The sequence below is a fragment of the Anopheles coluzzii genome, chromosome X (assembly GCF_943734685.1).
Source record: "Anopheles coluzzii chromosome X, AcolN3, whole genome shotgun sequence".
Lineage (NCBI taxonomy): Eukaryota > Metazoa > Arthropoda > Insecta > Diptera > Culicidae > Anopheles > Anopheles coluzzii.
In genome coordinates this window covers 7,400,441-7,413,365 of record NC_064669.1, presented here as the reverse complement: position 1 = coordinate 7,413,365, position 12,925 = coordinate 7,400,441, and the positions used below count along the sequence as shown (strand labels likewise).

At 44.2% G+C, this 12,925-nt stretch overlaps 1 protein-coding gene across 2 annotated transcripts in view; it reads right to left on the bottom strand.

The window, feature by feature from the left end:
- LOC120959902 (rho-associated protein kinase 1) overlaps window positions 1–12,925 on the bottom strand; it is a 212,346-nt gene that overhangs the window by 92,957 nt on the left and 106,464 nt on the right. The window lies entirely within an intron of this gene.

The following is a 12,925-nucleotide window of genomic DNA, read 5'->3' as shown; positions in this document are numbered from 1 at the left end:
AGCTTGAGTTTCGTCTTTTTACTAGTAAGAATCTGAGTATTGCTAGAAATATTGCGAAATTCTTATGAGTTTTTTGTTGTCCTATGTGTTTTTTTGTCATTCCAATTGCAGACGAAAGACAAACAGAAGCATCAGAAATGCTCCGTCTGCTCCAAAACAAATCGTATTTCTTCTCTCTCTCTGTGTGTGTGTGTGTGTGTGTGTGTGTTTTCCTCTTTTTTGTTTTTTTTGCGGCATCTCTTTTACAAACTTTTCCTTTGCTATCCTCGAGAAGACCGGCATTCGGTACGACAGTGCGCAGGAGGGCTGGTTTTAGGTGAGTTTTATGTTTAGTCATTGGAGGGGGGGGGGGTGGATGACGGGTGAAGCACAGGTTGAGCCTTGCTGTGGCATTTCTGTGACGTACATCTCGTACCTTTGCAACGTGTGTATCACCTGACAACGTTCAGTTTGTACGTGTGTGTGTGTGTGTGTGTCTGCCGACATTCTTCCAGCGCTAGACAAAACGGTGCCTGTGACAATCGGCTGAAAAACAAAAGTGTTTGACTGAATGATTGAATTCCATTCCGACCCCACTGAAGATACGTGCTCGCTTGTGTCCTTTGTCGATGTTCTCAGAATTTCCGCCTAATCCGTGAAGAGTGAACCACCACACATACACAAACAAGTGAGATTTTTTAGCCGGGGGAGAGGAAGAATGATAGATTAGTGTGGTACAGCGAGTTTATCGAAAACGTCCCCAAATAGAACGGAAGAATATCCAAAACGGCCATTCGACGGTAATGTTATGCCACGGAACACATTTCCCCAAAAAATCCCTTCACCTAGTGGACGGCGGGCTCAAGTGACGTAAGGAGGGGGGAGGGGGAGTTGTAACCTGTGCACAAGCAGTATCCTTCTGCCGTCTGTGTCACCGTTGTGGCACGTTCACCTTGGAGCTGTCAAATCAGGTGTGTCAGTTTACAGAATTGCGTCAGAAGGTTAATGCTGTAGTTTACTTTCTCCTCCAATCCAATTAGATCTTCCTAATTAGATTTTGATTAGAGTAGAAAAAAAAGAAGTTTCCGCTCGTCCGCTTACTCTACGCGCCTTTAAGCCGTCAATCAGGCAGGTAGTGGGGAAGGTGAATGAGATAAAAATCTAACGAATTTGGGGAAATTCATCCCCCGATAGGCGCCATTACAACCAGCCGCAAAAGCCGTCCTCACCGGTATATCTTGTTTTTTTTTTTTTTTGCGCTCCACAGATGCCGATGAAGACTCGCCTGCCCCGGTTCGGGCGCAACAAGCACCGGTGCATCCTGGTGCGGGCCCGCACCTGCCCGCCCGGCCGCCTGGTGCACGGCTACATGGCCAACAACCGGCAGTACGACTACAACAACCGGCTGCTCTGCGCCCTGTTCGCCACAATGCTGGCGGCCGTGATCCTCGGTCCCGTCCTCTGGCACATCGTCCGTGCGCTGCGCGCGGAGTGGTGATGAGCCGGCGACCGACAAACAGCAACAACCAGCGTGGACCTCCAGCGTTCTGCGAAAATGTCCCGCTTGTACCGATGTGTCTGTAGGCCCGTGTGGGGCACTAGCTCGACGCTTCCCTCTGCTTGCGGGTTCCACATTTCACCAAAATAAAGCTTGCTCAGTACACTTGCAGCCAGCAGTAAGCTGGAGCCGTTTTTATCACCATTTGTCGGGGAACGTTACTGTGCCCAATTTGCGCCCATCCAATGTCTAACTGCTGCTGGATGGTAAGTATCGGCTATTTGGTTTAGAAAGTTCTTCACTGTTGATGCACCAGCGCTCTGACGTCAAGGTTACGGTAAGAAACTAATCAACATACTTTAATCCCATTAGTCAAAGACCCGTGTGTTTATTTCATCCGCATGTTATTTCTCTTCGTTTTGCGTTTAAAGCGAAAGATCATAACGTGTTCACGGCTGGCCGATTACAGCGATCCGCTAGAAATAAATAACCATTAAAATCTCGTCAATAGATTTTTCACGGTGATGGTGGTCGTCCAAGGGGACAAACAGCATCAACCGGTTGGTTGGCACAGCCCTTTTCCGATGCAATAAAACTGAGAGGGGGTTTACTATACTATACTACTGCTCGGCCGTACGTGACTAATGCCATACGATTTCCCCTTTATGACTTGACCCTTTTGACCCACTCAAAGCCAATGTCTCGACGGACGTTTGCAAAATATGCGTACATCTTCTTCTTTTTTTTTCTTTTTTTTTTTTTTTTGAATTGCTATAATCTCCTGGGTTCAAGCCCCAAATAGACCGTGCCACCATACGTAGGATTGACTATCCTGCTATGGGGGGAAATCAATTAGTCACTGAAAGCCAAACCCACAAGAGGTAAAGGCAGGCGTTGACCGACAACGGTTGTTGAGCCAAAGAAGAAGAAGAAGAAGAATCTCCTGCCACTTTCGTTACACCTCTGCAGGGTCGGAGCTTTCTCACGCGCTGCTTGAAAACCAATTTGTCCCTAATTTCCAATCCCCCCCTCATGCTCACGCGCAACTGCGCAAGTCACCGCACGGTACGGCACAAGCTCCTCCCTTTCTAACGGCAGCGTCGTTAGAAGTAGGGCACTGGCCGCACGTCGGTCACGATTACATGCTGCAAGCACGCCACGACCAATCGGGGGGCAGAGTGTTGTGTTTTTAATTCAGCCAAGCGTACCGTGCCGCGGTACGTGCGCGAGAAGAGGGCCGATACGCTTCGCTAGCAAGCAACCTGCCCTAAACGTCTGCCATTACTAACCGGGGGAACATGCCATGCACGGTACGGCATGTTGGTGTCCATTGATTTTTTTTTTTTGTGTGGGTTCAAAAAACACTGCGAATTTCTTCGATACTTTCCATTAATTTGATCCCAATGCATTGACACCTCTATTAGACGAACTCTAACCCTAGTGGCCAACAGAGTGAAGCAACTTCGATTTAATGGGTGCACGATCAAAGCACGGCACGTCTAAAACGGACTCCGTGCGGCAGTTTGTAGACATCATATAATCCTATTCCGATATCTACAACATCTTGGCACTACCAACCAACAATCAGAGCATCGAAAGAAAGCCCAATTATTAATCCCAGAGCGACAAGAAGCTCCAAAGGATGCTGAAAATTGAAATCGAGGCTACATCGCTCCATTCGCTTGGCCAGCAGGTCGATGCAACCGGCCAAACAATCAAATATTACCCGAGGAACATGAACAAACATATCAGGAAGCAGGAACCAGTGGACGCGAATGCTTCGCAGCGACAATCAAAGGTTCCCAAACTTAACGGTTCGACCATGATTTGGTGAATGTAAGAGGAATTTCAATTAGACACCCTAGTCCACAAACTGGTCCAACTTCCCCCGACTGTGTCCCATCGGATTTTTCTGGACAAATGTGAGGCAAACGCTCTACTCCAACAATTCTGTTGCGAAAACTTAGGAAGAATTGACATGCTACACACGAACATTCTGGATAACTAAGATAACTAAGATACTTACTTATAGACCTTTCCAAAAATGTTCATACAAAGGAATTATCTCGTTTAGTTTTATCTTCCATTTTTTTAACGCAAAAGTAATTTTATTATGTCTGATATTGAAAGCAAGAATTTTTACTATTATGATTAATTTTTACTAATAAAGTCATCTAGCCTAGACTGGCCTACAAAACTATTCTCAATTTTTACATACACTGGCTAACATTGAACCTAACTGAAATATATAATGATAACGAATTACAAACAGGAAGTTATGGCGAACGTGTAAACAATAAATAATTAGATAAATAAAAAACACTTAAAGCTTCTGATCGTCAATATGTGCCTCTAAGAATAATTTTGAGATTATTTACACTAACGTTAAGATCGACAGTATTGTTTAAAGAGCTGTATGCATTTATCATTAGAAGTAAAGGGTCTTTGGAGGCCTCAAACTCCTGCCAGGACCCTGAAAAGTGATTTTTTAAAACGAATGAATTGGTAGGAAAACATTACATGCCAAAAATGTGTCAAGTGTCTGTAATTTGAAACAATACGGTAGCTTGGGGAGTTGTCACTGTTGTTGGTATAATTTTGGAGCTCTTTCACCTCGTAACACTTTGGAGAGAAGCATCGAACAATATGGAAAAGTGTGTTGGGAAATGAAGGGCAAATTAAAGGTCTCCGATGTTTTTATGTAAGTTTTAGTCGGAAGTCAGGTTTGTAGTTACATTCATGCAGTGTACTACAGCCTACGCTGCCTCTCAAAGTCTGGAGCTGGAATTCATACCGGGTTTCCCACGATTTATTGGTCAGTTGCCATGATTTTTTGGTGGGTTCCGATAGATTTTTGGTTCGTTCCCATAATTTATTGGTATTTTCCGATTGGATACCAAAATCTGGGAAACGGCCAAAAAATCGTGGGATCGCACCAAAAAAATATGAGAACCCACCAAAAAATGATGGGATCCAACCAATAAATCGTGGGAAATCCTGTAAATTATTGTAAATGAAAAATTACACACACACAAAACATTGAATCAAGAATTGAATCAGAGCATTACACCGTGAATGATAAAAAAGAGAAATGTAAACGTCTTTGAATTATACAAAAATATTAAAAAAAAAAAATGCATTGTAAAACTCTACTGTAGTGATGCACAGACGACGAACCGTGAATAAGAAGAACGGTGAACCAAACGGTTCATAGTAAAATGGTGTCTGAACTTGAAAAACAAAAGCTACCACAGGGTTAAATTGCTCAAAACGATACTAACAAATACAAACGCAATTAAAAATAAAAGCTGCAACCCCGAGTTCATCCCATTAGCTAGTGGAAGGTGCCAGGCAAGATGGGCTATTAGCCTCTAACCAGCGCTCTAACTGCTGCCCTCTAACACCAGCAAGTAAAACAATAATATAGGCTACACGCATCTGTTATGCGCGCAAAGGTTTGCGTCAGCGTCGCTATAGAACACAGCCACAAAGTCGCCGATCACACAAACACACACACTGCCCGGGTTGTGCAACATTGCGGCGAAGCTGTAGTCGCTCGCCTGCTGGATTTACTTCCAACCGAGCCCTTGACCCGTGCGGTACTGATTTTTGCGTTATTTATTTTTGTATTTGCTTGTGTGTGTGTGTGCCACTCGAAGTAAACAACCAAACGAAGGACCAAGCCCCGCGCGCCTGATGCGAGACCTGGATGACTATGGCGCCGTACCGCCCAACGATGCCGACCTCTTGGCGCAGGAGTGCGTCATCCGTTTTCCGACGCGGCCGGTGGGCTGCCACCGGGTCCTACTGTCTAAGTCGGGGCGCCCGATACCGCTCCAGCCGTTGGCTTGGTACCAGCCTATGCAGGCTATCCCGGAGGATAGGCCGTGGCCGCCCGAGCGCCCCACCACCAGTCCCCCAGCGTACGTACCAACGGCCGAGCGCCGAGCCGCAGGACGCCCCAAGTGTCAGCCGCCGCCGCCCGGTGCCCGCCATCCTGGGCATGATTCGGGTGAGCGTGGCGTGTCTGCTCGCCGGATCCGGGATCGTCTGTTCGTACGCACTCTACGGAGCAGCCGGGGTAGCAGTGTTCGCCACGAGCGCGATGGTCGTGGTGACGGCCGGGGTCGTCGCTACCGCGATCGGCTTGATAATTATCATCCTCCGCGGCTAGTGGGCCAGATCGTGGACGAGTGGCGCCACCAGCCGGACGGTCGGCTGGTGGTCCGGATGCACCGGGCCATCCGGGGGTTCTACTGGCAGCTGCGCGACCACATGATCGCCACCGTGCGGCGAATGCGCCCGCAAAACGACACCCAACCGCTGCTGCGGTGCATGCCGAAGTGAGCGGCGTGGGTGGGGATGGTGGGGGTGACCGAACATTGGACGCCCAATAAACTTCGCCCCGGTGCCGCGTGTGGCACGGGGGCACATTTAGAATTGTGAGCTGTTTCTTTTTCTTCGTTTTTTTTTCTCACTTAAAATAACGTCTCATATCACACACCACTTGGAAGGTTCTGACATCGCAGCGAAGATGTTGACATTGTTTATACAAGGCGATCTCCTCTCCATCCTCCATCCAAGAGAAAATTCGGCTCTCGATCACGTATGGGAAACGGGACACCATTTCCTTGGGCAAAGAGGGTCCAAACACTCATCCACTGTGAAGCAGAACAAATTCTCGCTTGCGCCGTCTGGTCCGTCCTTTGTCTGCTGCTACACGCACTATCTAGCGCGCAATTATGTTGTTGGGGGGGGCGGATGGGGGACGAGCTCGCCAAGACTGAAACATTAATGGCGCCACCAACAGCTCGTGACGCTGGCAGAAGCATGGAAACGCGAGCAAAACAGGAAAGATGTTCTTGTCAGGATAGGAAAGAGTCAATCAACCCTACCGGAAAGCATTCATTCCCCAAACCCAAACTCAACGTTCTTCCATGTAGCAAACTGTACAAACCATCCACAGCAAAAAGTGCGCTGATGTCACCCGCTGACAATTTGACCGCGAACGGTTCAACGAGCAAAGCGGTGGCCGCGAGTGGGCTTCGCTGTTTATTGTGCAGGCCTCACTACACAATAAACATTAACTGCCGATTTACTCCATCATGCCCATCCATGTGTGTGTGTGTGTGTTAATTTGCATTATTAAGTGTGATAGTCTTGCAAGCGCGCCAAATAGGTACCGTGTACGAAACATTGCTTAACAGTAAAGCTTTTAAAATACTAACGTGATCTCAGAACAGATAGGACTTGAGGGTGCGCACAAATATCACACAAATCAGTAAAGTAACTCCCCTTAGTGTTGTATGAAGCATGATGAACCCACGCTGAGATTGCCGTACGAGCATCCCTTCAAGACCAAGAGAAAGAGCTTCTGCTTCTTCAACACTTTCGCTCAGTTTCCAACTCCTCCTCCAGCATTGTGTCTTTGGCGCTCAATGATCTGTTCTGCACCAAAAAATAAGAGAGCAAACAACACATTGGGGGGGGGGGGGGGGTTAAGTTTGTGCGCGTGGCTCACCCTAGGCAAGACGGCTACTAATATAAATGTAGGGATTTCTTGAAATTTTAACAATTTTAACAAATGTCGTTGCATTGAAATGTGCTGCTCATATGATCGCTGCTCAACGTAAACGTCTAGTTGAACATGCATTATCTTAATTACAGCAATAAAAGTGACTAGTCTGGAGAATGCCATGCGCTGTATCGACTCTCATGTCCAACCAACCAAATTGCTGAGTGGGGCGTTCAGGTTATTACGGAGTCAAGCATTCGATTCGCCTATTATATCACAGTTTTCATGAATCACTGACTTCATACTCACTGGCGCAAGAAAGGTTAGTGTACTGCGAAGAATAGTGCCAAGCTCATGAGCCTCCGTTTTACGTGCTAGCGGAGATGTTGTCAAGAAGAGAGGTTTAAGTTTAGGGACACTTGTTAAGGGAAAATCCATCACTGCTAAGAGTGTGAAATGATGGATGAAATCGAACGATAGCTTCAAAATCATTGCATACAGTGCTCATTTGACCTCCAAACTCCATGCGAGTGATGGATAATGTTGGAAAAATCCAGTGTCGACTCCGATCTGACTACAATAATTTCGGAATCGACTCCGACAGGTAGGTCCACCCAGCAGTATCCGGAGTCGTTCGGAGTCGTTCGGAGTTGGAGTCGTCCAGAGTCGTCTGGAGTCGTCTGGAGGCGGCTGGAGTCGTCTGGAGTCGTCTGGAGTCGCCTGGAGTCGTCTGGAGTCCTTTGTTTCCAAGGCCGACTCCAGTCGACTCCGACCAACTCCCGACAACTTCAACCCAAACGACTCCTAACAACTCCGGACGATTCCGGACGACTCGGAACGACTCCGGATGACGGCGGGAGACTCCGGATGGCTCCGACTCCGAACGACTTCGGACGACGATTCCGGACGGTTCCGAACGACTTCGACTCCGGATGGAGCTAGTGATTCGGATTTTTGCGGAGTCGCATCAGAGTCGTGGGTGCGCTCCAAAGGGCGTACTCCATACATTCAACAAATTCAGATTTTTGAGTTTGAGTTTGAGCTAATTTCTTGGACATAGAAAAGCAAGATGATTTAGAGATACAAAGTTATTACAAGAGGATAGTCAAATAGATAAAAGTTAAAATGGTCGTCTATTCTGTATTAACTTTCTTATATTATTCACACACGGACACACACTTTACCCAGAGGCACTAGACTCTGTCTACATACTCTTTTGATTATTCAAATTATCAAATGGTAGGTGGCTCACTTATTCCTTTAACGCAATTGCCCCAAATTTCGCTCCATCGTCTATGATATTGTTATGCAGGTTGGTATAAGTAAGTATAATGCGTTCCATAATGATAACTTCGTCTAATTTAGGCCAATTTTCGACAATTCTTAAACATCGGAAAATCTTGAAGAAAAAAAAAACCTATCCCACCAGACCATTTCTACTAATATTCCACATGACCATTCTATACAATTAACTTAACCAGTGGAGTGGTAACTGGTTTCATGCAGCAAACTATTTTTGTAAAGCATAGAGTGCAAATTTATGTTGAATTTAAGCAGAATAATCCGAATTTTAATCTCGCAAAGCTCTACTCTAATTGCACTGTCAATAACAAGAAAACTACTAGGCAAGGCTATCATTTTTAAACACTTACATTCATAGTATAATCTTGATTGTGTTTTATTATCAACGAAGATATTTTTAAAACTAGGTGAATTTTGAAACGCAGTGTACAGTGATACTTGCATTCGACTAGGGAGAATGCAATTTTGGTACAAAACAATCAAGTTGGAGCGATTTGCATTAGCGACAAATAGGAAAAACACTCTAGTCGGAATTACGGCTCCAATGGAGTTCTTTCGCTTATAATTGGAATTTTTATTCAATCCGTGACAGTACTATTGCTATATTTTTGTCACCTATATATGTTCTCATCAACATCATGATGAGCAATAATTGAATCTGGGTTCAAGCAAGGTTCAAGTTGACAAAGCAATATTAAACGCTTTAAATAACACCCCGGAAGGATATAGTTGAATGTATTGTGAATGTTTGCCCAAAATTGTACGATTAGCAATTAAATACACCACACAGGATACATGAAAGAGAAACGAAAGGCAACGAAGTAGAACAAAAAAACTACAAGCTTGCTTCATGTTGAATCACTCGCCACCAGGTAAAACCTTGACACAGCCACCGTCACCCCCGTGCCCCATCCTTATCCCATGAGATGACCGTGAAGCTGGTCATTCTAATTCCTCCCCCTGGGAGGCTACACACCACACCTCCCCTAATCGGCCCCTTCGAACGGACAGATCGACACGAAGCGTACCTTTTGTTCGATGAATACGTAGCAATAGTCAGGTAATAGTGGTAGTGTACCAACAATAGGTATTAACTAGACCTCCACCACCAATGCGATGCACCTGTGTACGGGCTCAACCCAATCAGAACCGTTTCTGATATCATTCTGATCGCGAGCCGAGCCCGAACAATGCACAGGTAGATTGATGATAAGATTATCTAGGTGCAAAGGAGCGTGTGTGTGTGTGAGAGAGTGCTCACGAGTGAGATAGCGCATCAAATTAATCACAAGCAAGGGGAACGCTTCCCATGGACACGCAAAAGCCATCGCCAACATCTACCACCATGGTAAAATTGTCCGAAATTGAGCCGAAATTGTCATATGCACCATTGTACTTCATACACTCACATGCACTCGTATAGCTCTTACTGTATAGCTTGCCCTTTTTTGGCAAATCAAATAGCAAACAAAAATGGCCCATTTTCATTTCAATGAATAAAATCAAACTAATCAATTCAAACACACTTTTCTTATTTGAAATTACAGCGGAACCCCTCGTAACGAGTACCTCTTATAAAGAGTAAATCTAAATGCTCAACGAATACCTCTTTTAACGAGTAAAATCTTGTATAACCAGCGATGTAATTTGTGTTCTGGGTGCAACTTTTGGGAGCCTGCTCTGCAATCGAGATCATAATCGATTAACACTGAGCCGAGGCGGATTTATCCATATCGGGGCCCTAAGCCGGGCCGATCGAAATGGGGCCCCTAGTTCCCTCCAAAGTCCCCAATCCATCATCGGTGTTTGCGGTAGTGCAAATTTTTCAAACTGCAATCAAATACTAGCCAAAAAATCGTTGTCTTTCGTCAAAAAATCATTTTCTACATAAGTATTTCATAACGAGTACGCATTTGGTCGTCTTTCTAAGCTAATAGTATTTTATATGGAAATAAACCAAAGAATGAAAAGATATACTGTCGTCATTAAAACTCCAGGCTTATCAAATTTCAGAATCTGATCCAATTGGTTTACCTTGATGCAGTTACCTTGGTTAATTGGTCTAGTCCTCTTAAAAGGCATGTTTGGAGATCCTAACAAAAAAAACCCGTATTTTACTCTTGTGTACTTATGTATTTGTTGAGTAAATTTTGCTGCATGCAGGAGAAGATACATGCTAAATCATGTATACAAGAGGTGAAAGCCACAGCACAAATTTATAGTGATTTCCTGTTTCACAGATGCATGAAAATTACCCGAAATCCAAGAGTCCGACAATGATTATCTTACACTCGCGTATTTGTACATTTATCACCCTTGCAATCGAGATCATCACCGAAGTTCTTACAAAAAAAATAAATGAAACGTCCCAGGAGCTTTCTCATGCTTTCTTACCATGAAAGGTTCTATTGCTAATATGGAAGTGTGCGAAAGTATGTCAAGTTCTTCTAAGCCTTCTAAAATTATTTCTAAAGTTCGTAATAACTTTTGATAGCTAAACGCGTTATCAACACGTTCTATACACTTACTCGTAAGAATGTACTACTTCCAGAAAGATTTAGTTTTCCGTTCATATGTGTATTAATTTAAAAAAATTGCTTATAAAACCGAACTAGCGCGTGATTTAGATTTAGTGAGTAATTCTTCAAATGTTGATTATTGATCCGGCAACTAAGAGTTTCAATACTAACAGTCGTTCCATATAAATCTGGGAAATCGTTTAATATAAATGAAAAGAAGTGTCTCATAATTGTGTGTTTCGCAATTGTGAGGTATATGGACGAGTGTTTTCCTGTAGGCTTTGCTGGATCTTCTTGCTCATGAACAAGATAGTTGAAGGAGTTTAGTATGCCTACATATATGGGGTGCAAGTGTGTTGCAGATTTCATGCAGCGGAATGTATGACAATGTTGGGACACTGTATTCGTTGATAATCTTTATTCGTAAACATTCTTACCACAACAAATTGTCACTTGACTAACAGCGAAACAACTAACTTTACCTAGACATTAAAGGATACAAGTTCATTTTAAACCCGATCTTTTCGAGAAATATTAAAGAATAAACTTAATCTATCGACTAAGTTTTCACAACTAAGTTCAAAGATATTTTCCATTTTCATGCCAACTAGCGGTCCTGGAATCGCATTATTGTACTTTTCATACAAATAATATTGGAAAGAGTCTCCCGCATAATAAGTTTTCCCTATCACGAATGAGTCACTGAATGTCTGATGGCATTAGAAGCGAACGTTAGAAGGGGTCGCATCATGCCTCCACCAGGCAAAGTGCAGGATGTTGAATAATGAGTGAAACAGGTCAAACAGATCAAGGCCAAGCACGTGCTTTATATGGCCGATGGCCGATGACCAATCAAGCTTCCTTCTACAATAGACGTTCACCGGAAATGGGGCGTTGAGGGATGCGGTAACGCGCAGGTAACACTGCGACTTGCGTTAAACTTGCGCTGATGATGCCATGGTTGAAGTATTTGTCATTGTGTACGTGTTTTTTCTTGTCTCTTTTTGATGAAGGCTCTAGTAAGGCGTTGAAGGCTCATGGCTAGAAGGGTGGACCAGCACGGGGAACGCTTCAAACCCTATCTTGCCGCACCATCTCCTGCCTCAACGGCACGTGTACGCTGAAGTGCACCCTTCGGTTAGAAAAATCAAAGGTAAAATACTTTCACGAAACAGGTTTTTTTTTTTCCTATGCCACGCAACTGCGCACCGAAGGGCATCCTGGTTGGGTGCGTCACCGCTGCCGATCACATAGTTTGAATTGTATTAAATCGTCAAAACATGCTGATTTTCTAATACGATTAGTCTCTCGTTTGACATCTCTAACTGAACGAATGACGTTTGCATTACCAGACTCAACTGTTAGATCAATTTAGATCTTTTTTTTTTCAACGAAATTAGAGCAATCGCTCACGAGCTTCTATCATACCGATTTCGCTTCCGTACGTTTCCAAACGTGTTGTTGGGACTCAGATTATTGGCCCTAATGTGGCAAGAACGAATGTCATTGTACCGAGCCAGATGCGCTACAGTGGGATGGAACTACCCGAAGGAAAGACACAACGAGCGTTATTGTTGTATTGTTGCTTCAGAAAAAGAAGGCCAAAACCCTTTACTCCTTACTGTAGTGCGTAGTAGGGATGGGAAAAATGAATCTCAGAAGGGATTCGAATCTTTGAATCCCAATTCCATTCCCAATGTGGTATAGCGTTTTATTCTAGTTTGCAGCAAGGGGGAGGGTGGGGGTGAACTAGTTAAAGTTGGAATAAGAGTTAATTCTGTTTTACTCCAAATACTTATTACTTACATCATAATTAGTACAGGTCCCCGAGATACGCGGACCTTTATTCAACATCAAATCAAATAATTTATTTAGTGATTATAACTTCTCATGAAACGCTACATTACACGAACATTTGCTATATATTTTGACTGAAAAGTGCGTGATTCGACTTCCGAAATTAGAGATACGTGGTTTCTCTCGACCCCCATTAATAGCCTCTAATTTCAATCGCAATCCCGATCGCAATCGCAATCAGAATCCCAATCGATTCGCAATCCCAATCAGAATCGCAATCAAATCCCAATCGCAAAGGAATCTTTTAGGGATTCA